Raw genomic sequence first — 21,746 nt, 5'->3', positions numbered from 1 at the left:
TTCCTGGGATGGAGGTGGCGACTTTGCTCATGCAGCACCTAGAGCACACGTGCTTGGATCGATGATGACTCCCACAAATGCATTCCTTGGAAATCTGAACAAAATGAGTGAGCCATCACTACCGTCTCCTCATCGGAACTGAGGTCCAGCACGTGATTTCCAGTGGATCGAAGGGCCAGGGTCACATTTCATTTGCTCCCTGGGGCGTGAGCAGCCAAGTGTGCAAGCTGAGGGTGATGGCCTCTTGTGGTATGGAGATGAGCCATGAGGAAAATGCCCTGACCTCCCAACCTCGGGATAGGGCTAGGGACCATGAGTCATCTCTGGTTACATAAGGCTAACCAAGGCTTTTGTCTCCTGGTATGTATGATTCTGTTGGTAGCAGAGAAGTGGAAGCCATTTGAGAGTATCTGGACTGCCACTGAGTTTGTCAGCCACACTGCCTTTGCCTGAAAGTGTTTTCACTCATGTCCTGAAAGGAGTCATGGCTTCGGACAAGTTTCTATGTCATGTTCTTCTGGGGGACGGGATGCCGCATAGTTTTCTCCTGATGGTCAGAGGAGATCATTGGGCAGAGTGTCCAGGAGGTGGGCCAAGCTGATGGCCCCTCGTCTGATTGTTTCTTTGGTTGGTATGTGAGTGGGCACTAGTGTTGGGAGAGTGAGCCTTGCAGATGCATTAGGGCATTTCCAAGGGTGAAAGTCCTGAGTCAACAGGAGGGACCTGCACATTGCTCTGAGGTGGGCAGTTGTCGGGGGAGAGCAAAGCTTGGGGATCGTGAAATGTACCTCAAGTGGTGGTGGAACCCATGGATGGATGGGCAGGTGAATGGATCGGCAAGTCAGTCAGGTTCCCTGAATTCTGGGTTGCCTTCAGGTTTGGTTGGAGTGAGAGTGGGGAAGGACTGTGGTGGCAGGTTCATAGGTTCATGGACTATTGAACAGTTGGCCTCTCCCGTGATTGGTTTCCTTTGCTGCAGACCTCCAGAGCCATAAGTGGTTCCCCAGGTGGTGTCTTATCTTGTCCTGGCCTGGGCGTCATATGAAGCAGAGGGGATGTTTTCTGTCCATCTTGCCATGTTCTCCCCACGTGCATGGAGTGAATTTGTGCCTCAAGACATCCCAGTGTCATTTCTATTCCCAGCCCACCTATCCTTGCCCAAGTTTAGTAACTCTTCCCAGAAATTAGCTGGCAGGGACCCTGTGGAAATAGGGGAGTCAGATGAGTGGCTACAGTTTTAAGGGCAGGAGAAGCTCTCTGGTGTGGTGCTTAGCAGCAAGGCTGTGCTCTTCTGTGAATCTGTAGCCAGAGGTGTTATGTGAGTTCAATCATTGTGCCTCTTTGCTGAGTTCCGTGGTGTCATGACTGGTGTTTCAGGATGGTCGTGAACAACCTGAGTTTCATATTGTGTCTGGGCTCATGGCAGTGATGTTACTGGCTCAAAAAGAACGAGGTGGCGTGACAAGTGACTCAGTTGCTCTAAAGGGTGGAGCCTCAGCATCTTTGTGCTTTGGAATGGCTCCAATGGCCTGTAGCTCTTCGTGTTTTTCAAGGAAGGGCTTTAGCATGGCTTTGACCAGGAGGCAGGCACGCTCATGTGTCAACCAGGCTGAGTCCACCGGGGCCCTTTTGTCATGGGGCTGAAAGCCATTTTTCATGGATATGCTGCATATCAGAGAAGGGGCTTAATGACATGGAGGCCCTCAGGTACCTTTTATCCTTTCCCATGCTGGTGAGTCCATTGTGAGCAGAGTAGGTGCCAAGAGTGGGTGTGTTTCCCTGGAAGGTCAATGGCTATTAGGTGAAGGGGGCCCCATTCACCTGAGGGGGTCTCGGGGTTCTTGGGGGACATCATTAAATTGTGTTGGCCAGGACGGTACGTGGAGTGGAATTGCAGGCCTGAGACCAGGCAGTTGGCAGATTGGCATTCTTTGTCCTGATGGTCCCTTGACTCTGAATGTATCCGTGCACCAACACATCCCTGTTTGGCTGCCTACACAGCACACCTTCTTGCAGCAATTGAATGGTAGATGCCAGAATGATTGGCAGTGCTCCCGGAGGCCTGGCCTCTTTCCCCAGTACACCTGGTGCTCTTCCTCACACATGTGTTTTCTTGCCCCAGGCCAGGTTGAGTGGCCCAAAATGGAAGACTGTTGGCAACAGGTTACCCATCGCATATTCCGTGATAGCCAGCCTCTCGAGATGAATATCATGAATCCCCAGAGACAACTGGACAAGTGGCCCTTGCGTGTACAGATGGAACAACCATGGCGGTAAGCAGCCTTTCTTCAAGGAGACCTAGTGGTTTGGCTCCAGGGATCTGGGCATGGGATTCACACTCTCACCTTCTGGGGTTTCCCCGGGGCATGCAAGGTCCCAGGGCCTGAAGCTTGGCTGCCCCAAGGCTGCAATCTGCACAGTCCTGAATGCTGACCTGATCAAGCTCACTGACTTTCCTGGGATGGAGGTGGCGACTTTGCTCATGCAGCACCTAGAGCACACGTGCTTGGATCGATGATGACTCCCACAAATGCATTCCTTGGAAATCTGAACAAAATGAGTGAGCCATCACTACCGTCTCCTCATCGGAACTGAGGTCCAGCACGTGATTTCCAGTGGATCGAAGGGCCAGGGTCACATTTCATTTGCTCCCTGGGGCGTGAGCAGCCAAGTGTGCAAGCTGAGGGTGATGGCCTCTTGTGGTATGGAGATGAGCCATGAGGAAAATGCCCTGACCTCCCAACCTCGGGATAGGGCTAGGGACCATGAGTCATCTCTGGTTACATAAGGCTAACCAAGGCTTTTGTCTCCTGGTATGTATGATTCTGTTGGTAGCAGAGAAGTGGAAGCCATTTGAGAGTATCTGGACTGCCACTGAGTTTGTCAGCCACACTGCCTTTGCCTGAAAGTGTTTTCACTCATGTCCTGAAAGGAGTCATGGCTTCGGACAAGTTTCTATGTCATGTTCTTCTGGGGGACGGGATGCCGCATAGTTTTCTCCTGATGGTCAGAGGAGATCATTGGGCAGAGTGTCCAGGAGGTGGGCCAAGCTGATGGCCCCTCGTCTGATTGTTTCTTTGGTTGGTATGTGAGTGGGCACTAGTGTTGGGAGAGTGAGCCTTGCAGATGCATTAGGGCATTTCCAAGGGTGAAAGTCCTGAGTCAACAGGAGGGACCTGCACATTGCTCTGAGGTGGGCAGTTGTCGGGGGAGAGCAAAGCTTGGGGATCGTGAAATGTACCTCAAGTGGTGGTGGAACCCATGGATGGATGGGCAGGTGAATGGATCGGCAAGTCAGTCAGGTTCCCTGAATTCTGGGTTGCCTTCAGGTTTGGTTGGAGTGAGAGTGGGGAAGGACTGTGGTGGCAGGTTCATAGGTTCATGGACTATTGAACAGTTGGCCTCTCCCGTGATTGGTTTCCTTTGCTGCAGACCTCCAGAGCCATAAGTGGTTCCCCAGGTGGTGTCTTATCTTGTCCTGGCCTGGGCGTCATATGAAGCAGAGGGGATGTTTTCTGTCCATCTTGCCATGTTCTCCCCACGTGCATGGAGTGAATTTGTGCCTCAAGACATCCCAGTGTCATTTCTATTCCCAGCCCACCTATCCTTGCCCAAGTTTAGTAACTCTTCCCAGAAATTAGCTGGCAGGGACCCTGTGGAAATAGGGGAGTCAGATGAGTGGCTACAGTTTTAAGGGCAGGAGAAGCTCTCTGGTGTGGTGCTTAGCAGCAAGGCTGTGCTCTTCTGTGAATCTGTAGCCAGAGGTGTTATGTGAGTTCAATCATTGTGCCTCTTTGCTGAGTTCCGTGGTGTCATGACTGGTGTTTCAGGATGGTCGTGAACAACCTGAGTTTCATATTGTGTCTGGGCTCATGGCAGTGATGTTACTGGCTCAAAAAGAACGAGGTGGCGTGACAAGTGACTCAGTTGCTCTAAAGGGTGGAGCCTCAGCATCTTTGTGCTTTGGAATGGCTCCAATGGCCTGTAGCTCTTCGTGTTTTTCAAGGAAGGGCTTTAGCATGGCTTTGACCAGGAGGCAGGCACGCTCATGTGTCAACCAGGCTGAGTCCACCGGGGCCCTTTTGTCATGGGGCTGAAAGCCATTTTTCATGGATATGCTGCATATCAGAGAAGGGGCTTAATGACATGGAGGCCCTCAGGTACCTTTTATCCTTTCCCATGCTGGTGAGTCCATTGTGAGCAGAGTAGGTGCCAAGAGTGGGTGTGTTTCCCTGGAAGGTCAATGGCTATTAGGTGAAGGGGGCCCCATTCACCTGAGGGGGTCTCGGGGTTCTTGGGGGACATCATTAAATTGTGTTGGCCAGGACGGTACGTGGAGTGGAATTGCAGGCCTGAGACCAGGCAGTTGGCAGATTGGCATTCTTTGTCCTGATGGTCCCTTGACTCTGAATGTATCCGTGCACCAACACATCCCTGTTTGGCTGCCTACACAGCACACCTTCTTGCAGCAATTGAATGGTAGATGCCAGAATGATTGGCAGTGCTCCCGGAGGCCTGGCCTCTTTCCCCAGTACACCTGGTGCTCTTCCTCACACATGTGTTTTCTTGCCCCAGGCCAGGTTGAGTGGCCCAAAATGGAAGACTGTTGGCAACAGGTTACCCATCGCATATTCCGTGATAGCCAGCCTCTCGAGATGAATATCATGAATCCCCAGAGACAACTGGACAAGTGGCCCTTGCGTGTACAGATGGAACAACCATGGCGGTAAGCAGCCTTTCTTCAAGGAGACCTAGTGGTTTGGCTCCAGGGATCTGGGCATGGGATTCACACTCTCACCTTCTGGGGTTTCCCTGGGGCATGCAAGGTCCCAGGGCCTGAAGCTTGGCTGCCCCAAGGCTGCAATCTGCACAGTCCTGAATGCTGACCTGATCAAGCTCACTGACTTTCCTGGGATGGAGGTGGCGACTTTGCTCATGCAGCACCTAGAGCACACGTGCTTGGATCGATGATGACTCCCACAAATGCATTCCTTGGAAATCTGAACAAAATGAGTGAGCCATCACTACCGTCTCCTCATCGGAACTGAGGTCCAGCACGTGATTTCCAGTGGATCGAAGGGCCAGGGTCACATTTCATTTGCTCCCTGGGGCGTGAGCAGCCAAGTGTGCAAGCTGAGGGTGATGGCCTCTTGTGGTATGGAGATGAGCCATGAGGAAAATGCCCTGACCTCCCAACCTCGGGATAGGGCTAGGGACCATGAGTCATCTCTGGTTACATAAGGCTAACCAAGGCTTTTGTCTCCTGGTATGTATGATTCTGTTGGTAGCAGAGAAGTGGAAGCCATTTGAGAGTATCTGGACTGCCACTGAGTTTGTCAGCCACACTGCCTTTGCCTGAAAGTGTTTTCACTCATGTCCTGAAAGGAGTCATGGCTTCGGACAAGTTTCTATGTCATGTTCTTCTGGGGGACGGGATGCCGCATAGTTTTCTCCTGATGGTCAGAGGAGATCATTGGGCAGAGTGTCCAGGAGGTGGGCCAAGCTGATGGCCCCTCGTCTGATTGTTTCTTTGGTTGGTATGTGAGTGGGCACTAGTGTTGGGAGAGTGAGCCTTGCAGATGCATTAGGGCATTTCCAAGGGTGAAAGTCCTGAGTCAACAGGAGGGACCTGCACATTGCTCTGAGGTGGGCAGTTGTCGGGGGAGAGCAAAGCTTGGGGATCGTGAAATGTACCTCAAGTGGTGGTGGAACCCATGGATGGATGGGCAGGTGAATGGATCGGCAAGTCAGTCAGGTTCCCTGAATTCTGGGTTGCCTTCAGGTTTGGTTGGAGTGAGAGTGGGGAAGGACTGTGGTGGCAGGTTCATAGGTTCATGGACTATTGAACAGTTGGCCTCTCCCGTGATTGGTTTCCTTTGCTGCAGACCTCCAGAGCCATAAGTGGTTCCCCAGGTGGTGTCTTATCTTGTCCTGGCCTGGGCGTCATATGAAGCAGAGGGGATGTTTTCTGTCCATCTTGCCATGTTCTCCCCACGTGCATGGAGTGAATTTGTGCCTCAAGACATCCCAGTGTCATTTCTATTCCCAGCCCACCTATCCTTGCCCAAGTTTAGTAACTCTTCCCAGAAATTAGCTGGCAGGGACCCTGTGGAAATAGGGGAGTCAGATGAGTGGCTACAGTTTTAAGGGCAGGAGAAGCTCTCTGGTGTGGTGCTTAGCAGCAAGGCTGTGCTCTTCTGTGAATCTGTAGCCAGAGGTGTTATGTGAGTTCAATCATTGTGCCTCTTTGCTGAGTTCCGTGGTGTCATGACTGGTGTTTCAGGATGGTCGTGAACAACCTGAGTTTCATATTGTGTCTGGGCTCATGGCAGTGATGTTACTGGCTCAAAAAGAACGAGGTGGCGTGACAAGTGACTCAGTTGCTCTAAAGGGTGGAGCCTCAGCATCTTTGTGCTTTGGAATGGCTCCAATGGCCTGTAGCTCTTCGTGTTTTTCAAGGAAGGGCTTTAGCATGGCTTTGACCAGGAGGCAGGCACGCTCATGTGTCAACCAGGCTGAGTCCACCGGGGCCCTTTTGTCATGGGGCTGAAAGCCATTTTTCATGGATATGCTGCATATCAGAGAAGGGGCTTAATGACATGGAGGCCCTCAGGTACCTTTTATCCTTTCCCATGCTGGTGAGTCCATTGTGAGCAGAGTAGGTGCCAAGAGTGGGTGTGTTTCCCTGGAAGGTCAATGGCTATTAGGTGAAGGGGGCCCCATTCACCTGAGGGGGTCTCGGGGTTCTTGGGGGACATCATTAAATTGTGTTGGCCAGGACGGTACGTGGAGTGGAATTGCAGGCCTGAGACCAGGCAGTTGGCAGATTGGCATTCTTTGTCCTGATGGTCCCTTGACTCTGAATGTATCCGTGCACCAACACATCCCTGTTTGGCTGCCTACACAGCACACCTTCTTGCAGCAATTGAATGGTAGATGCCAGAATGATTGGCAGTGCTCCCGGAGGCCTGGCCTCTTTCCCCAGTACACCTGGTGCTCTTCCTCACACATGTGTTTTCTTGCCCCAGGCCAGGTTGAGTGGCCCAAAATGGAAGACTGTTGGCAACAGGTTACCCATCGCATATTCCGTGATAGCCAGCCTCTCGAGATGAATATCATGAATCCCCAGAGACAACTGGACAAGTGGCCCTTGCGTGTACAGATGGAACAACCATGGCGGTAAGCAGCCTTTCTTCAAGGAGACCTAGTGGTTTGGCTCCAGGGATCTGGGCATGGGATTCACACTCTCACCTTCTGGGGTTTCCCTGGGGCATGCAAGGTCCCAGGGCCTGAAGCTTGGCTGCCCCAAGGCTGCAATCTGCACAGTCCTGAATGCTGACCTGATCAAGCTCACTGACTTTCCTGGGATGGAGGTGGCGACTTTGCTCATGCAGCACCTAGAGCACACGTGCTTGGATCGATGATGACTCCCACAAATGCATTCCTTGGAAATCTGAACAAAATGAGTGAGCCATCACTACCGTCTCCTCATCGGAACTGAGGTCCAGCACGTGATTTCCAGTGGATCGAAGGGCCAGGGTCACATTTCATTTGCTCCCTGGGGCGTGAGCAGCCAAGTGTGCAAGCTGAGGGTGATGGCCTCTTGTGGTATGGAGATGAGCCATGAGGAAAATGCCCTGACCTCCCAACCTCGGGATAGGGCTAGGGACCATGAGTCATCTCTGGTTACATAAGGCTAACCAAGGCTTTTGTCTCCTGGTATGTATGATTCTGTTGGTAGCAGAGAAGTGGAAGCCATTTGAGAGTATCTGGACTGCCACTGAGTTTGTCAGCCACACTGCCTTTGCCTGAAAGTGTTTTCACTCATGTCCTGAAAGGAGTCATGGCTTCGGACAAGTTTCTATGTCATGTTCTTCTGGGGGACGGGATGCCGCATAGTTTTCTCCTGATGGTCAGAGGAGATCATTGGGCAGAGTGTCCAGGAGGTGGGCCAAGCTGATGGCCCCTCGTCTGATTGTTTCTTTGGTTGGTATGTGAGTGGGCACTAGTGTTGGGAGAGTGAGCCTTGCAGATGCATTAGGGCATTTCCAAGGGTGAAAGTCCTGAGTCAACAGGAGGGACCTGCACATTGCTCTGAGGTGGGCAGTTGTCGGGGGAGAGCAAAGCTTGGGGATCGTGAAATGTACCTCAAGTGGTGGTGGAACCCATGGATGGATGGGCAGGTGAATGGATCGGCAAGTCAGTCAGGTTCCCTGAATTCTGGGTTGCCTTCAGGTTTGGTTGGAGTGAGAGTGGGGAAGGACTGTGGTGGCAGGTTCATAGGTTCATGGACTATTGAACAGTTGGCCTCTCCCGTGATTGGTTTCCTTTGCTGCAGACCTCCAGAGCCATAAGTGGTTCCCCAGGTGGTGTCTTATCTTGTCCTGGCCTGGGCGTCATATGAAGCAGAGGGGATGTTTTCTGTCCATCTTGCCATGTTCTCCCCACGTGCATGGAGTGAATTTGTGCCTCAAGACATCCCAGTGTCATTTCTATTCCCAGCCCACCTATCCTTGCCCAAGTTTAGTAACTCTTCCCAGAAATTAGCTGGCAGGGACCCTGTGGAAATAGGGGAGTCAGATGAGTGGCTACAGTTTTAAGGGCAGGAGAAGCTCTCTGGTGTGGTGCTTAGCAGCAAGGCTGTGCTCTTCTGTGAATCTGTAGCCAGAGGTGTTATGTGAGTTCAATCATTGTGCCTCTTTGCTGAGTTCCGTGGTGTCATGACTGGTGTTTCAGGATGGTCGTGAACAACCTGAGTTTCATATTGTGTCTGGGCTCATGGCAGTGATGTTACTGGCTCAAAAAGAACGAGGTGGCGTGACAAGTGACTCAGTTGCTCTAAAGGGTGGAGCCTCAGCATCTTTGTGCTTTGGAATGGCTCCAATGGCCTGTAGCTCTTCGTGTTTTTCAAGGAAGGGCTTTAGCATGGCTTTGACCAGGAGGCAGGCACGCTCATGTGTCAACCAGGCTGAGTCCACCGGGGCCCTTTTGTCATGGGGCTGAAAGCCATTTTTCATGGATATGCTGCATATCAGAGAAGGGGCTTAATGACATGGAGGCCCTCAGGTACCTTTTATCCTTTCCCATGCTGGTGAGTCCATTGTGAGCAGAGTAGGTGCCAAGAGTGGGTGTGTTTCCCTGGAAGGTCAATGGCTATTAGGTGAAGGGGGCCCCATTCACCTGAGGGGGTCTCGGGGTTCTTGGGGGACATCATTAAATTGTGTTGGCCAGGACGGTACGTGGAGTGGAATTGCAGGCCTGAGACCAGGCAGTTGGCAGATTGGCATTCTTTGTCCTGATGGTCCCTTGACTCTGAATGTATCCGTGCACCAACACATCCCTGTTTGGCTGCCTACACAGCACACCTTCTTGCAGCAATTGAATGGTAGATGCCAGAATGATTGGCAGTGCTCCCGGAGGCCTGGCCTCTTTCCCCAGTACACCTGGTGCTCTTCCTCACACATGTGTTTTCTTGCCCCAGGCCAGGTTGAGTGGCCCAAAATGGAAGACTGTTGGCAACAGGTTACCCATCGCATATTCCGTGATAGCCAGCCTCTCGAGATGAATATCATGAATCCCCAGAGACAACTGGACAAGTGGCCCTTGCGTGTACAGATGGAACAACCATGGCGGTAAGCAGCCTTTCTTCAAGGAGACCTAGTGGTTTGGCTCCAGGGATCTGGGCATGGGATTCACACTCTCACCTTCTGGGGTTTCCCCGGGGCATGCAAGGTCCCAGGGCCTGAAGCTTGGCTGCCCCAAGGCTGCAATCTGCACAGTCCTGAATGCTGACCTGATCAAGCTCACTGACTTTCCTGGGATGGAGGTGGCGACTTTGCTCATGCAGCACCTAGAGCACACGTGCTTGGATCGATGATGACTCCCACAAATGCATTCCTTGGAAATCTGAACAAAATGAGTGAGCCATCACTACCGTCTCCTCATCGGAACTGAGGTCCAGCACGTGATTTCCAGTGGATCGAAGGGCCAGGGTCACATTTCATTTGCTCCCTGGGGCGTGAGCAGCCAAGTGTGCAAGCTGAGGGTGATGGCCTCTTGTGGTATGGAGATGAGCCATGAGGAAAATGCCCTGACCTCCCAACCTCGGGATAGGGCTAGGGACCATGAGTCATCTCTGGTTACATAAGGCTAACCAAGGCTTTTGTCTCCTGGTATGTATGATTCTGTTGGTAGCAGAGAAGTGGAAGCCATTTGAGAGTATCTGGACTGCCACTGAGTTTGTCAGCCACACTGCCTTTGCCTGAAAGTGTTTTCACTCATGTCCTGAAAGGAGTCATGGCTTCGGACAAGTTTCTATGTCATGTTCTTCTGGGGGACGGGATGCCGCATAGTTTTCTCCTGATGGTCAGAGGAGATCATTGGGCAGAGTGTCCAGGAGGTGGGCCAAGCTGATGGCCCCTCGTCTGATTGTTTCTTTGGTTGGTATGTGAGTGGGCACTAGTGTTGGGAGAGTGAGCCTTGCAGATGCATTAGGGCATTTCCAAGGGTGAAAGTCCTGAGTCAACAGGAGGGACCTGCACATTGCTCTGAGGTGGGCAGTTGTCGGGGGAGAGCAAAGCTTGGGGATCGTGAAATGTACCTCAAGTGGTGGTGGAACCCATGGATGGATGGGCAGGTGAATGGATCGGCAAGTCAGTCAGGTTCCCTGAATTCTGGGTTGCCTTCAGGTTTGGTTGGAGTGAGAGTGGGGAAGGACTGTGGTGGCAGGTTCATAGGTTCATGGACTATTGAACAGTTGGCCTCTCCCGTGATTGGTTTCCTTTGCTGCAGACCTCCAGAGCCATAAGTGGTTCCCCAGGTGGTGTCTTATCTTGTCCTGGCCTGGGCGTCATATGAAGCAGAGGGGATGTTTTCTGTCCATCTTGCCATGTTCTCCCCACGTGCATGGAGTGAATTTGTGCCTCAAGACATCCCAGTGTCATTTCTATTCCCAGCCCACCTATCCTTGCCCAAGTTTAGTAACTCTTCCCAGAAATTAGCTGGCAGGGACCCTGTGGAAATAGGGGAGTCAGATGAGTGGCTACAGTTTTAAGGGCAGGAGAAGCTCTCTGGTGTGGTGCTTAGCAGCAAGGCTGTGCTCTTCTGTGAATCTGTAGCCAGAGGTGTTATGTGAGTTCAATCATTGTGCCTCTTTGCTGAGTTCCGTGGTGTCATGACTGGTGTTTCAGGATGGTCGTGAACAACCTGAGTTTCATATTGTGTCTGGGCTCATGGCAGTGATGTTACTGGCTCAAAAAGAACGAGGTGGCGTGACAAGTGACTCAGTTGCTCTAAAGGGTGGAGCCTCAGCATCTTTGTGCTTTGGAATGGCTCCAATGGCCTGTAGCTCTTCGTGTTTTTCAAGGAAGGGCTTTAGCATGGCTTTGACCAGGAGGCAGGCACGCTCATGTGTCAACCAGGCTGAGTCCACCGGGGCCCTTTTGTCATGGGGCTGAAAGCCATTTTTCATGGATATGCTGCATATCAGAGAAGGGGCTTAATGACATGGAGGCCCTCAGGTACCTTTTATCCTTTCCCATGCTGGTGAGTCCATTGTGAGCAGAGTAGGTGCCAAGAGTGGGTGTGTTTCCCTGGAAGGTCAATGGCTATTAGGTGAAGGGGGCCCCATTCACCTGAGGGGGTCTCGGGGTTCTTGGGGGACATCATTAAATTGTGTTGGCCAGGACGGTACGTGGAGTGGAATTGCAGGCCTGAGACCAGGCAGTTGGCAGATTGGCATTCTTTGTCCTGATGGTCCCTTGACTCTGAATGTATCCGTGCACCAACACATCCCTGTTTGGCTGCCTACACAGCACACCTTCTTGCAGCAATTGAATGGTAGATGCCAGAATGATTGGCAGTGCTCCCGGAGGCCTGGCCTCTTTCCCCAGTACACCTGGTGCTCTTCCTCACACATGTGTTTTCTTGCCCCAGGCCAGGTTGAGTGGCCCAAAATGGAAGACTGTTGGCAACAGGTTACCCATCGCATATTCCGTGATAGCCAGCCTCTCGAGATGAATATCATGAATCCCCAGAGACAACTGGACAAGTGGCCCTTGCGTGTACAGATGGAACAACCATGGCGGTAAGCAGCCTTTCTTCAAGGAGACCTAGTGGTTTGGCTCCAGGGATCTGGGCATGGGATTCACACTCTCACCTTCTGGGGTTTCCCCGGGGCATGCAAGGTCCCAGGGCCTGAAGCTTGGCTGCCCCAAGGCTGCAATCTGCACAGTCCTGAATGCTGACCTGATCAAGCTCACTGACTTTCCTGGGATGGAGGTGGCGACTTTGCTCATGCAGCACCTAGAGCACACGTGCTTGGATCGATGATGACTCCCACAAATGCATTCCTTGGAAATCTGAACAAAATGAGTGAGCCATCACTACCGTCTCCTCATCGGAACTGAGGTCCAGCACGTGATTTCCAGTGGATCGAAGGGCCAGGGTCACATTTCATTTGCTCCCTGGGGCGTGAGCAGCCAAGTGTGCAAGCTGAGGGTGATGGCCTCTTGTGGTATGGAGATGAGCCATGAGGAAAATGCCCTGACCTCCCAACCTCGGGATAGGGCTAGGGACCATGAGTCATCTCTGGTTACATAAGGCTAACCAAGGCTTTTGTCTCCTGGTATGTATGATTCTGTTGGTAGCAGAGAAGTGGAAGCCATTTGAGAGTATCTGGACTGCCACTGAGTTTGTCAGCCACACTGCCTTTGCCTGAAAGTGTTTTCACTCATGTCCTGAAAGGAGTCATGGCTTCGGACAAGTTTCTATGTCATGTTCTTCTGGGGGACGGGATGCCGCATAGTTTTCTCCTGATGGTCAGAGGAGATCATTGGGCAGAGTGTCCAGGAGGTGGGCCAAGCTGATGGCCCCTCGTCTGATTGTTTCTTTGGTTGGTATGTGAGTGGGCACTAGTGTTGGGAGAGTGAGCCTTGCAGATGCATTAGGGCATTTCCAAGGGTGAAAGTCCTGAGTCAACAGGAGGGACCTGCACATTGCTCTGAGGTGGGCAGTTGTCGGGGGAGAGCAAAGCTTGGGGATCGTGAAATGTACCTCAAGTGGTGGTGGAACCCATGGATGGATGGGCAGGTGAATGGATCGGCAAGTCAGTCAGGTTCCCTGAATTCTGGGTTGCCTTCAGGTTTGGTTGGAGTGAGAGTGGGGAAGGACTGTGGTGGCAGGTTCATAGGTTCATGGACTATTGAACAGTTGGCCTCTCCCGTGATTGGTTTCCTTTGCTGCAGACCTCCAGAGCCATAAGTGGTTCCCCAGGTGGTGTCTTATCTTGTCCTGGCCTGGGCGTCATATGAAGCAGAGGGGATGTTTTCTGTCCATCTTGCCATGTTCTCCCCACGTGCATGGAGTGAATTTGTGCCTCAAGACATCCCAGTGTCATTTCTATTCCCAGCCCACCTATCCTTGCCCAAGTTTAGTAACTCTTCCCAGAAATTAGCTGGCAGGGACCCTGTGGAAATAGGGGAGTCAGATGAGTGGCTACAGTTTTAAGGGCAGGAGAAGCTCTCTGGTGTGGTGCTTAGCAGCAAGGCTGTGCTCTTCTGTGAATCTGTAGCCAGAGGTGTTATGTGAGTTCAATCATTGTGCCTCTTTGCTGAGTTCCGTGGTGTCATGACTGGTGTTTCAGGATGGTCGTGAACAACCTGAGTTTCATATTGTGTCTGGGCTCATGGCAGTGATGTTACTGGCTCAAAAAGAACGAGGTGGCGTGACAAGTGACTCAGTTGCTCTAAAGGGTGGAGCCTCAGCATCTTTGTGCTTTGGAATGGCTCCAATGGCCTGTAGCTCTTCGTGTTTTTCAAGGAAGGGCTTTAGCATGGCTTTGACCAGGAGGCAGGCACGCTCATGTGTCAACCAGGCTGAGTCCACCGGGGCCCTTTTGTCATGGGGCTGAAAGCCATTTTTCATGGATATGCTGCATATCAGAGAAGGGGCTTAATGACATGGAGGCCCTCAGGTACCTTTTATCCTTTCCCATGCTGGTGAGTCCATTGTGAGCAGAGTAGGTGCCAAGAGTGGGTGTGTTTCCCTGGAAGGTCAATGGCTATTAGGTGAAGGGGGCCCCATTCACCTGAGGGGGTCTCGGGGTTCTTGGGGGACATCATTAAATTGTGTTGGCCAGGACGGTACGTGGAGTGGAATTGCAGGCCTGAGACCAGGCAGTTGGCAGATTGGCATTCTTTGTCCTGATGGTCCCTTGACTCTGAATGTATCCGTGCACCAACACATCCCTGTTTGGCTGCCTACACAGCACACCTTCTTGCAGCAATTGAATGGTAGATGCCAGAATGATTGGCAGTGCTCCCGGAGGCCTGGCCTCTTTCCCCAGTACACCTGGTGCTCTTCCTCACACATGTGTTTTCTTGCCCCAGGCCAGGTTGAGTGGCCCAAAATGGAAGACTGTTGGCAACAGGTTACCCATCGCATATTCCGTGATAGCCAGCCTCTCGAGATGAATATCATGAATCCCCAGAGACAACTGGACAAGTGGCCCTTGCGTGTACAGATGGAACAACCATGGCGGTAAGCAGCCTTTCTTCAAGGAGACCTAGTGGTTTGGCTCCAGGGATCTGGGCATGGGATTCACACTCTCACCTTCTGGGGTTTCCCCGGGGCATGCAAGGTCCCAGGGCCTGAAGCTTGGCTGCCCCAAGGCTGCAATCTGCACAGTCCTGAATGCTGACCTGATCAAGCTCACTGACTTTCCTGGGATGGAGGTGGCGACTTTGCTCATGCAGCACCTAGAGCACACGTGCTTGGATCGATGATGACTCCCACAAATGCATTCCTTGGAAATCTGAACAAAATGAGTGAGCCATCACTACCGTCTCCTCATCGGAACTGAGGTCCAGCACGTGATTTCCAGTGGATCGAAGGGCCAGGGTCACATTTCATTTGCTCCCTGGGGCGTGAGCAGCCAAGTGTGCAAGCTGAGGGTGATGGCCTCTTGTGGTATGGAGATGAGCCATGAGGAAAATGCCCTGACCTCCCAACCTCGGGATAGGGCTAGGGACCATGAGTCATCTCTGGTTACATAAGGCTAACCAAGGCTTTTGTCTCCTGGTATGTATGATTCTGTTGGTAGCAGAGAAGTGGAAGCCATTTGAGAGTATCTGGACTGCCACTGAGTTTGTCAGCCACACTGCCTTTGCCTGAAAGTGTTTTCACTCATGTCCTGAAAGGAGTCATGGCTTCGGACAAGTTTCTATGTCATGTTCTTCTGGGGGACGGGATGCCGCATAGTTTTCTCCTGATGGTCAGAGGAGATCATTGGGCAGAGTGTCCAGGAGGTGGGCCAAGCTGATGGCCCCTCGTCTGATTGTTTCTTTGGTTGGTATGTGAGTGGGCACTAGTGTTGGGAGAGTGAGCCTTGCAGATGCATTAGGGCATTTCCAAGGGTGAAAGTCCTGAGTCAACAGGAGGGACCTGCACATTGCTCTGAGGTGGGCAGTTGTCGGGGGAGAGCAAAGCTTGGGGATCGTGAAATGTACCTCAAGTGGTGGTGGAACCCATGGATGGATGGGCAGGTGAATGGATCGGCAAGTCAGTCAGGTTCCCTGAATTCTGGGTTGCCTTCAGGTTTGGTTGGAGTGAGAGTGGGGAAGGACTGTGGTGGCAGGTTCATAGGTTCATGGACTATTGAACAGTTGGCCTCTCCCGTGATTGGTTTCCTTTGCTGCAGACCTCCAGAGCCATAAGTGGTTCCCCAGGTGGTGTCTTATCTTGTCCTGGCCTGGGCGTCATATGAAGCAGAGGGGATGTTTTCTGTCCATCTTGCCATGTTCTCCCCACGTGCATGGAGTGAATTTGTGCCTCAAGACATCCCAGTGTCATTTCTATTCCCAGCCCACCTATCCTTGCCCAAGTTTAGTAACTCTTCCCAGAAATTAGCTGGCAGGGACCCTGTGGAAATAGGGGAGTCAGATGAGTGGCTACAGTTTTAAGGGCAGGAGAAGCTCTCTGGTGTGGTGCTTAGCAGCAAGGCTGTGCTCTTCTGTGAATCTGTAGCCAGAGGTGTTATGTGAGTTCAATCATTGTGCCTCTTTGCTGAGTTCCGTGGTGTCATGACTGGTGTTTCAGGATGGTCGTGAACAACCTGAGTTTCATATTGTGTCTGGGCTCATGGCAGTGATGTTACTGGCTCAAAAAGAACGAGGTGGCGTGACAAGTGACTCAGTTGCTCTAAAGGGTGGAGCCTCAGCATCTTTGTGCTTTGGAATGGCTCCAATGGCCTGTAGCTCTTCGTGTTTTTCAAGGAAGGGCTTTAGCATGGCTTTGACCAGGAGGCAGGCACGCTCATGTGTCAACCAGGCTGAGTCCACCGGGGCCCTTTTGTCATGGGGCTGAAAGCCATTTTTCATGGATATGCTGCATATCAGAGAAGGGGCTTAATGACATGGAGGCCCTCAGGTACCTTTTATCCTTTCCCATGCTGGTGAGTCCATTGTGAGCAGAGTAGGTGCCAAGAGTGGGTGTGTTTCCCTGGAAGGTCAATGGCTATTAGGTGAAGGGGGCCCCATTCACCTGAGGGGGTCTCGGGGTTCTTGGGGGACATCATTAAATTGTGTTGGCCAGGACGGTACGTGGAGTGGAATTGCAGGCCTGAGACCAGGCAGTTGGCAGATTGGCATTCTTTGTCCTGATGGTCCCTTGACTCTGAATGTATCCGTGCACCAACACATCCCTGTTTGGCTGCCTACACAGCACACCTTCTTGCAGCAATTGAATGGTAGATGCCAGAATGATTGGCAGTGCTCCCGGAGGCCTGGCCTCTTTCCCCAGTACACCTGGTGCTCTTCCTCACACATGTGTTTTCTTGCCCCAGGCCAGGTTGAGTGGCCCAAAATGGAAGACTGTTGGCAACAGGTTACCCATCGCATATTCCGTGATAGCCAGCCTCTCGAGATGAATATCATGAATCCCCAGAGACAACTGGACAAGTGGCCCTTGCGTGTACAGATGGAACAACCATGGCGGTAAGCAGCCTTTCTTCAAGGAGACCTAGTGGTTTGGCTCCAGGGATCTGGGCATGGGATTCACACTCTCACCTTCTGGGGTTTCCCCGGGGCATGCAAGGTCCCAGGGCCTGAAGCTTGGCTGCCCCAAGGCTGCAATCTGCACAGTCCTGAATGCTGACCTGATCAAGCTCACTGACTTTCCTGGGATGGAGGTGGCGACTTTGCTCATGCAGCACCTAGAGCACACGTGCTTGGATCGATGATGACTCCCACAAATGCATTCCTTGGAAATCTGAACAAAATGAGTGAGCCATCACTACCGTCTCCTCATCGGAACTGAGGTCCAGCACGTGATTTCCAGTGGATCGAAGGGCCAGGGTCACATTTCATTTGCTCCCTGGGGCGTGAGCAGCCAAGTGTGCAAGCTGAGGGTGATGGCCTCTTGTGGTATGGAGATGAGCCATGAGGAAAATGCCCTGACCTCCCAACCTCGGGATAGGGCTAGGGACCATGAGTCATCTCTGGTTACATAAGGCTAACCAAGGCTTTTGTCTCCTGGTATGTATGATTCTGTTGGTAGCAGAGAAGTGGAAGCCATTTGAGAGTATCTGGACTGCCACTGAGTTTGTCAGCCACACTGCCTTTGCCTGAAAGTGTTTTCACTCATGTCCTGAAAGGAGTCATGGCTTCGGACAAGTTTCTATGTCATGTTCTTCTGGGGGACGGGATGCCGCATAGTTTTCTCCTGATGGTCAGAGGAGATCATTGGGCAGAGTGTCCAGGAGGTGGGCCAAGCTGATGGCCCCTCGTCTGATTGTTTCTTTGGTTGGTATGTGAGTGGGCACTAGTGTTGGGAGAGTGAGCCTTGCAGATGCATTAGGGCATTTCCAAGGGTGAAAGTCCTGAGTCAACAGGAGGGACCTGCACATTGCTCTGAGGTGGGCAGTTGTCGGGGGAGAGCAAAGCTTGGGGATCGTGAAATGTACCTCAAGTGGTGGTGGAACCCATGGATGGATGGGCAGGTGAATGGATCGGCAAGTCAGTCAGGTTCCCTGAATTCTGGGTTGCCTTCAGGTTTGGTTGGAGTGAGAGTGGGGAAGGACTGTGGTGGCAGGTTCATAGGTTCATGGACTATTGAACAGTTGGCCTCTCCCGTGATTGGTTTCCTTTGCTGCAGACCTCCAGAGCCATAAGTGGTTCCCCAGGTGGTGTCTTATCTTGTCCTGGCCTGGGCGTCATATGAAGCAGAGGGGATGTTTTCTGTCCATCTTGCCATGTTCTCCCCACGTGCATGGAGTGAATTTGTGCCTCAAGACATCCCAGTGTCATTTCTATTCCCAGCCCACCTATCCTTGCCCAAGTTTAGTAACTCTTCCCAGAAATTAGCTGGCAGGGACCCTGTGGAAATAGGGGAGTCAGATGAGTGGCTACAGTTTTAAGGGCAGGAGAAGCTCTCTGGTGTGGTGCTTAGCAGCAAGGCTGTGCTCTTCTGTGAATCTGTAGCCAGAGGTGTTATGTGAGTTCAATCATTGTGCCTCTTTGCTGAGTTCCGTGGTGTCATGACTGGTGTTTCAGGATGGTCGTGAACAACCTGAGTTTCATATTGTGTCTGGGCTCATGGCAGTGATGTTACTGGCTCAAAAAGAACGAGGTGGCGTGACAAGTGACTCAGTTGCTCTAAAGGGTGGAGCCTCAGCATCTTTGTGCTTTGGAATGGCTCCAATGGCCTGTAGCTCTTCGTGTTTTTCAAGGAAGGGCTTTAGCATGGCTTTGACCAGGAGGCAGGCACGCTCATGTGTCAACCAGGCTGAGTCCACCGGGGCCCTTTTGTCATGGGGCTGAAAGCCATTTTTCATGGATATGCTGCATATCAGAGAAGGGGCTTAATGACATGGAGGCCCTCAGGTACCTTTTATCCTTTCCCATGCTGGTGAGTCCATTGTGAGCAGAGTAGGTGCCAAGAGTGGGTGTGTTTCCCTGGAAGGTCAATGGCTATTAGGTGAAGGGGGCCCCATTCACCTGAGGGGGTCTCGGGGTTCTTGGGGGACATCATTAAATTGTGTTGGCCAGGACGGTACGTGGAGTGGAATTGCAGGCCTGAGACCAGGCAGTTGGCAGATTGGCATTCTTTGTCCTGATGGTCCCTTGACTCTGAATGTATCCGTGCACCAACACATCCCTGTTTGGCTGCCTACACAGCACACCTTCTTGCAGCAATTGAATGGTAGATGCCAGAATGATTGGCAGTGCTCCCGGAGGCCTGGCCTCTTTCCCCAGTACACCTGGTGCTCTTCCTCACACATGTGTTTTCTTGCCCCAGGCCAGGTTGAGTGGCCCAAAATGGAAGACTGTTGGCAACAGGTTACCCATCGCATATTCCGTGATAGCCAGCCTCTCGAGATGAATATCATGAATCCCCAGAGACAACTGGACAAGTGGCCCTTGCGTGTACAGATGGAACAACCATGGCGGTAAGCAGCCTTTCTTCAAGGAGACCTAGTGGTTTGGCTCCAGGGATCTGGGCATGGGATTCACACTCTCACCTTCTGGGGTTTCCCTGGGGCATGCAAGGTCCCAGGGCCTGAAGCTTGGCTGCCCCAAGGCTGCAATCTGCACAGTCCTGAATGCTGACCTGATCAAGCTCACTGACTTTCCTGGGATGGAGGTGGCGACTTTGCTCATGCAGCACCTAGAGCACACGTGCTTGGATCGATGATGACTCCCACAAATGCATTCCTTGGAAATCTGAACAAAATGAGTGAGCCATCACTACCGTCTCCTCATCGGAACTGAGGTCCAGCACGTGATTTCCAGTGGATCGAAGGGCCAGGGTCACATTTCATTTGCTCCCTGGGGCGTGAGCAGCCAAGTGTGCAAGCTGAGGGTGATGGCCTCTTGTGGTATGGAGATGAGCCATGAGGAAAATGCCCTGACCTCCCAACCTCGGGATAGGGCTAGGGACCATGAGTCATCTCTGGTTACATAAGGCTAACCAAGGCTTTTGTCTCCTGGTATGTATGATTCTGTTGGTAGCAGAGAAGTGGAAGCCATTTGAGAGTATCTGGACTGCCACTGAGTTTGTCAGCCACACTGCCTTTGCCTGAAAGTGTTTTCACTCATGTCCTGAAAGGAGTCATGGCTTCGGACAAGTTTCTATGTCATGTTCTTCTGGGGGACGGGATGCCGCATAGTTTTCTCCTGATGGTCAGAGGAGATCATTGGGCAGAGTGTCCAGGAGGTGGGCCAAGCTGATGGCCCCTCGTCTGATTGTTTCTTTGGTTGGTATGTGAGTGGGCACTAGTGTTGGGAGAGTGAGCCTTGCAGATGCATTAGGGCATTTCCAAGGGTGAAAGTCCTGAGTCAACAGGAGGGACCTGCACATTGCTCTGAGGTGGGCAGTTGTCGGGGGAGAGCAAAGCTTGGGGATCGTGAAATGTACCTCAAGTGGTGGTGGAACCCATGGATGGATGGGCAGGTGAATGGATCGGCAAGTCAGTCAGGTTCCCTGAATTCTGGGTTGCCTTCAGGTTTGGTTGGAGTGAGAGTGGGGAAGGACTGTGGTGGCAGGTTCATAGGTTCATGGACTATTGAACAGTTGGCCTCTCCCGTGATTGGTTTCCTTTGCTGCAGACCTCCAGAGCCATAAGTGGTTCCCCAGGTGGTGTCTTATCTTGTCCTGGCCTGGGCGTCATATGAAGCAGAGGGGATGTTTTCTGTCCATCTTGCCATGTTCTCCCCACGTGCATGGAGTGAATTTGTGCCTCAAGACATCCCAGTGTCATTTCTATTCCCAGCCCACCTATCCTTGCCCAAGTTTAGTAACTCTTCCCAGAAATTAGCTGGCAGGGACCCTGTGGAAATAGGGGAGTCAGATGAGTGGCTACAGTTTTAAGGGCAGGAGAAGCTCTCTGGTGTGGTGCTTAGCAGCAAGGCTGTGCTCTTCTGTGAATCTGTAGCCAGAGGTGTTATGTGAGTTCAATCATTGTGCCTCTTTGCTGAGTTCCGTGGTGTCATGACTGGTGTTTCAGGATGGTCGTGAACAACCTGAGTTTCATATTGTGTCTGGGCTCATGGCAGTGATGTTACTGGCTCAAAAAGAACGAGGTGGCGTGACAAGTGACTCAGTTGCTCTAAAGGGTGGAGCCTCAGCATCTTTGTGCTTTGGAATGGCTCCAATGGCCTGTAGCTCTTCGTGTTTTTCAAGGAAGGGCTTTAGCATGGCTTTGACCAGGAGGCAGGCACGCTCATGTGTCAACCAGGCTGAGTCCACCGGGGCCCTTTTGTCATGGGGCTGAAAGCCATTTTTCATGGATATGCTGCATATCAGAGAAGGGGCTTAATGACATGGAGGCCCTCAGGTACCTTTTATCCTTTCCCATGCTGGTGAGTCCATTGTGAGCAGAGTAGGTGCCAAGAGTGGGTGTGTTTCCCTGGAAGGTCAATGGCTATTAGGTGAAGGGGGCCCCATTCACCTGAGGGGGTCTCGGGGTTCTTGGGGGACATCATTAAATTGTGTTGGCCAGGACGGTACGTGGAGTGGAATTGCAGGCCTGAGACCAGGCAGTTGGCAGATTGGCATTCTTTGTCCTGATGGTCCCTTGACTCTGAATGTATCCGTGCACCAACACATCCCTGTTTGGCTGCCTACACAGCACACCTTCTTGCAGCAATTGAATGGTAGATGCCAGAATGATTGGCAGTGCTCCCGGAGGCCTGGCCTCTTTCCCCAGTACACCTGGTGCTCTTCCTCACACATGTGTTTTCTTGCCCCAG

General features: G+C 52.1%; 1 long non-coding RNA gene and 9 other non-coding genes across 13 annotated transcripts in view; all 10 read left to right on the top strand.

The window, feature by feature from the left end:
• LOC147349867 (uncharacterized) overlaps positions 1–21,746 on the top strand; it is a 78,123-nt gene extending 56,377 nt beyond the window's left edge. For all 4 annotated transcript variants that reach the window (XR_015150184.1, XR_015150182.1, XR_015150183.1 and 1 more), the window contains one exon: positions 1–21,746. This exon is cut by the window's left edge and continues 37,126 nt beyond it. This is a non-coding gene — a long non-coding RNA (uncharacterized LOC147349867).
• On the top strand, positions 56–147 carry LOC147349876 (small nucleolar RNA SNORD116). The gene has a single exon (XR_015150703.1). It is a non-coding gene; the product is annotated as a small nucleolar RNA SNORD116 (small nucleolar RNA).
• On the top strand, positions 2,509–2,600 carry LOC147349875 (small nucleolar RNA SNORD116). The gene has a single exon (XR_015150702.1). It is a non-coding gene; the product is annotated as a small nucleolar RNA SNORD116 (small nucleolar RNA).
• LOC147349874 (small nucleolar RNA SNORD116) lies at positions 4,962–5,053 on the top strand. The gene has a single exon (XR_015150701.1). It is a non-coding gene; the product is annotated as a small nucleolar RNA SNORD116 (small nucleolar RNA).
• LOC147349873 (small nucleolar RNA SNORD116) lies at positions 7,415–7,506 on the top strand. Its single transcript, XR_015150700.1, has one exon. It is a non-coding gene; the product is annotated as a small nucleolar RNA SNORD116 (small nucleolar RNA).
• Positions 9,868–9,959, top strand: LOC147349872 (small nucleolar RNA SNORD116). The gene has a single exon (XR_015150699.1). It is a non-coding gene; the product is annotated as a small nucleolar RNA SNORD116 (small nucleolar RNA).
• Positions 12,321–12,412, top strand: LOC147349871 (small nucleolar RNA SNORD116). Its single transcript, XR_015150698.1, has one exon. It is a non-coding gene; the product is annotated as a small nucleolar RNA SNORD116 (small nucleolar RNA).
• Positions 14,774–14,865, top strand: LOC147349870 (small nucleolar RNA SNORD116). Its single transcript, XR_015150697.1, has one exon. It is a non-coding gene; the product is annotated as a small nucleolar RNA SNORD116 (small nucleolar RNA).
• Positions 17,227–17,318, top strand: LOC147349869 (small nucleolar RNA SNORD116). Its single transcript, XR_015150696.1, has one exon. It is a non-coding gene; the product is annotated as a small nucleolar RNA SNORD116 (small nucleolar RNA).
• On the top strand, positions 19,680–19,771 carry LOC147349868 (small nucleolar RNA SNORD116). Its single transcript, XR_015150695.1, has one exon. It is a non-coding gene; the product is annotated as a small nucleolar RNA SNORD116 (small nucleolar RNA).

This window comes from Bos grunniens, chromosome 21 (genome assembly GCF_055505025.1).
Source record: "Bos grunniens cultivar Pamir isolate PY7600 chromosome 21, Bosgru_T2T1.0, whole genome shotgun sequence".
NCBI lineage: Eukaryota > Metazoa > Chordata > Mammalia > Artiodactyla > Bovidae > Bos > Bos grunniens.
Note: the sequence above shows the minus strand (reverse complement) of the source record. Positions and strands in the feature narration are given on the sequence as shown.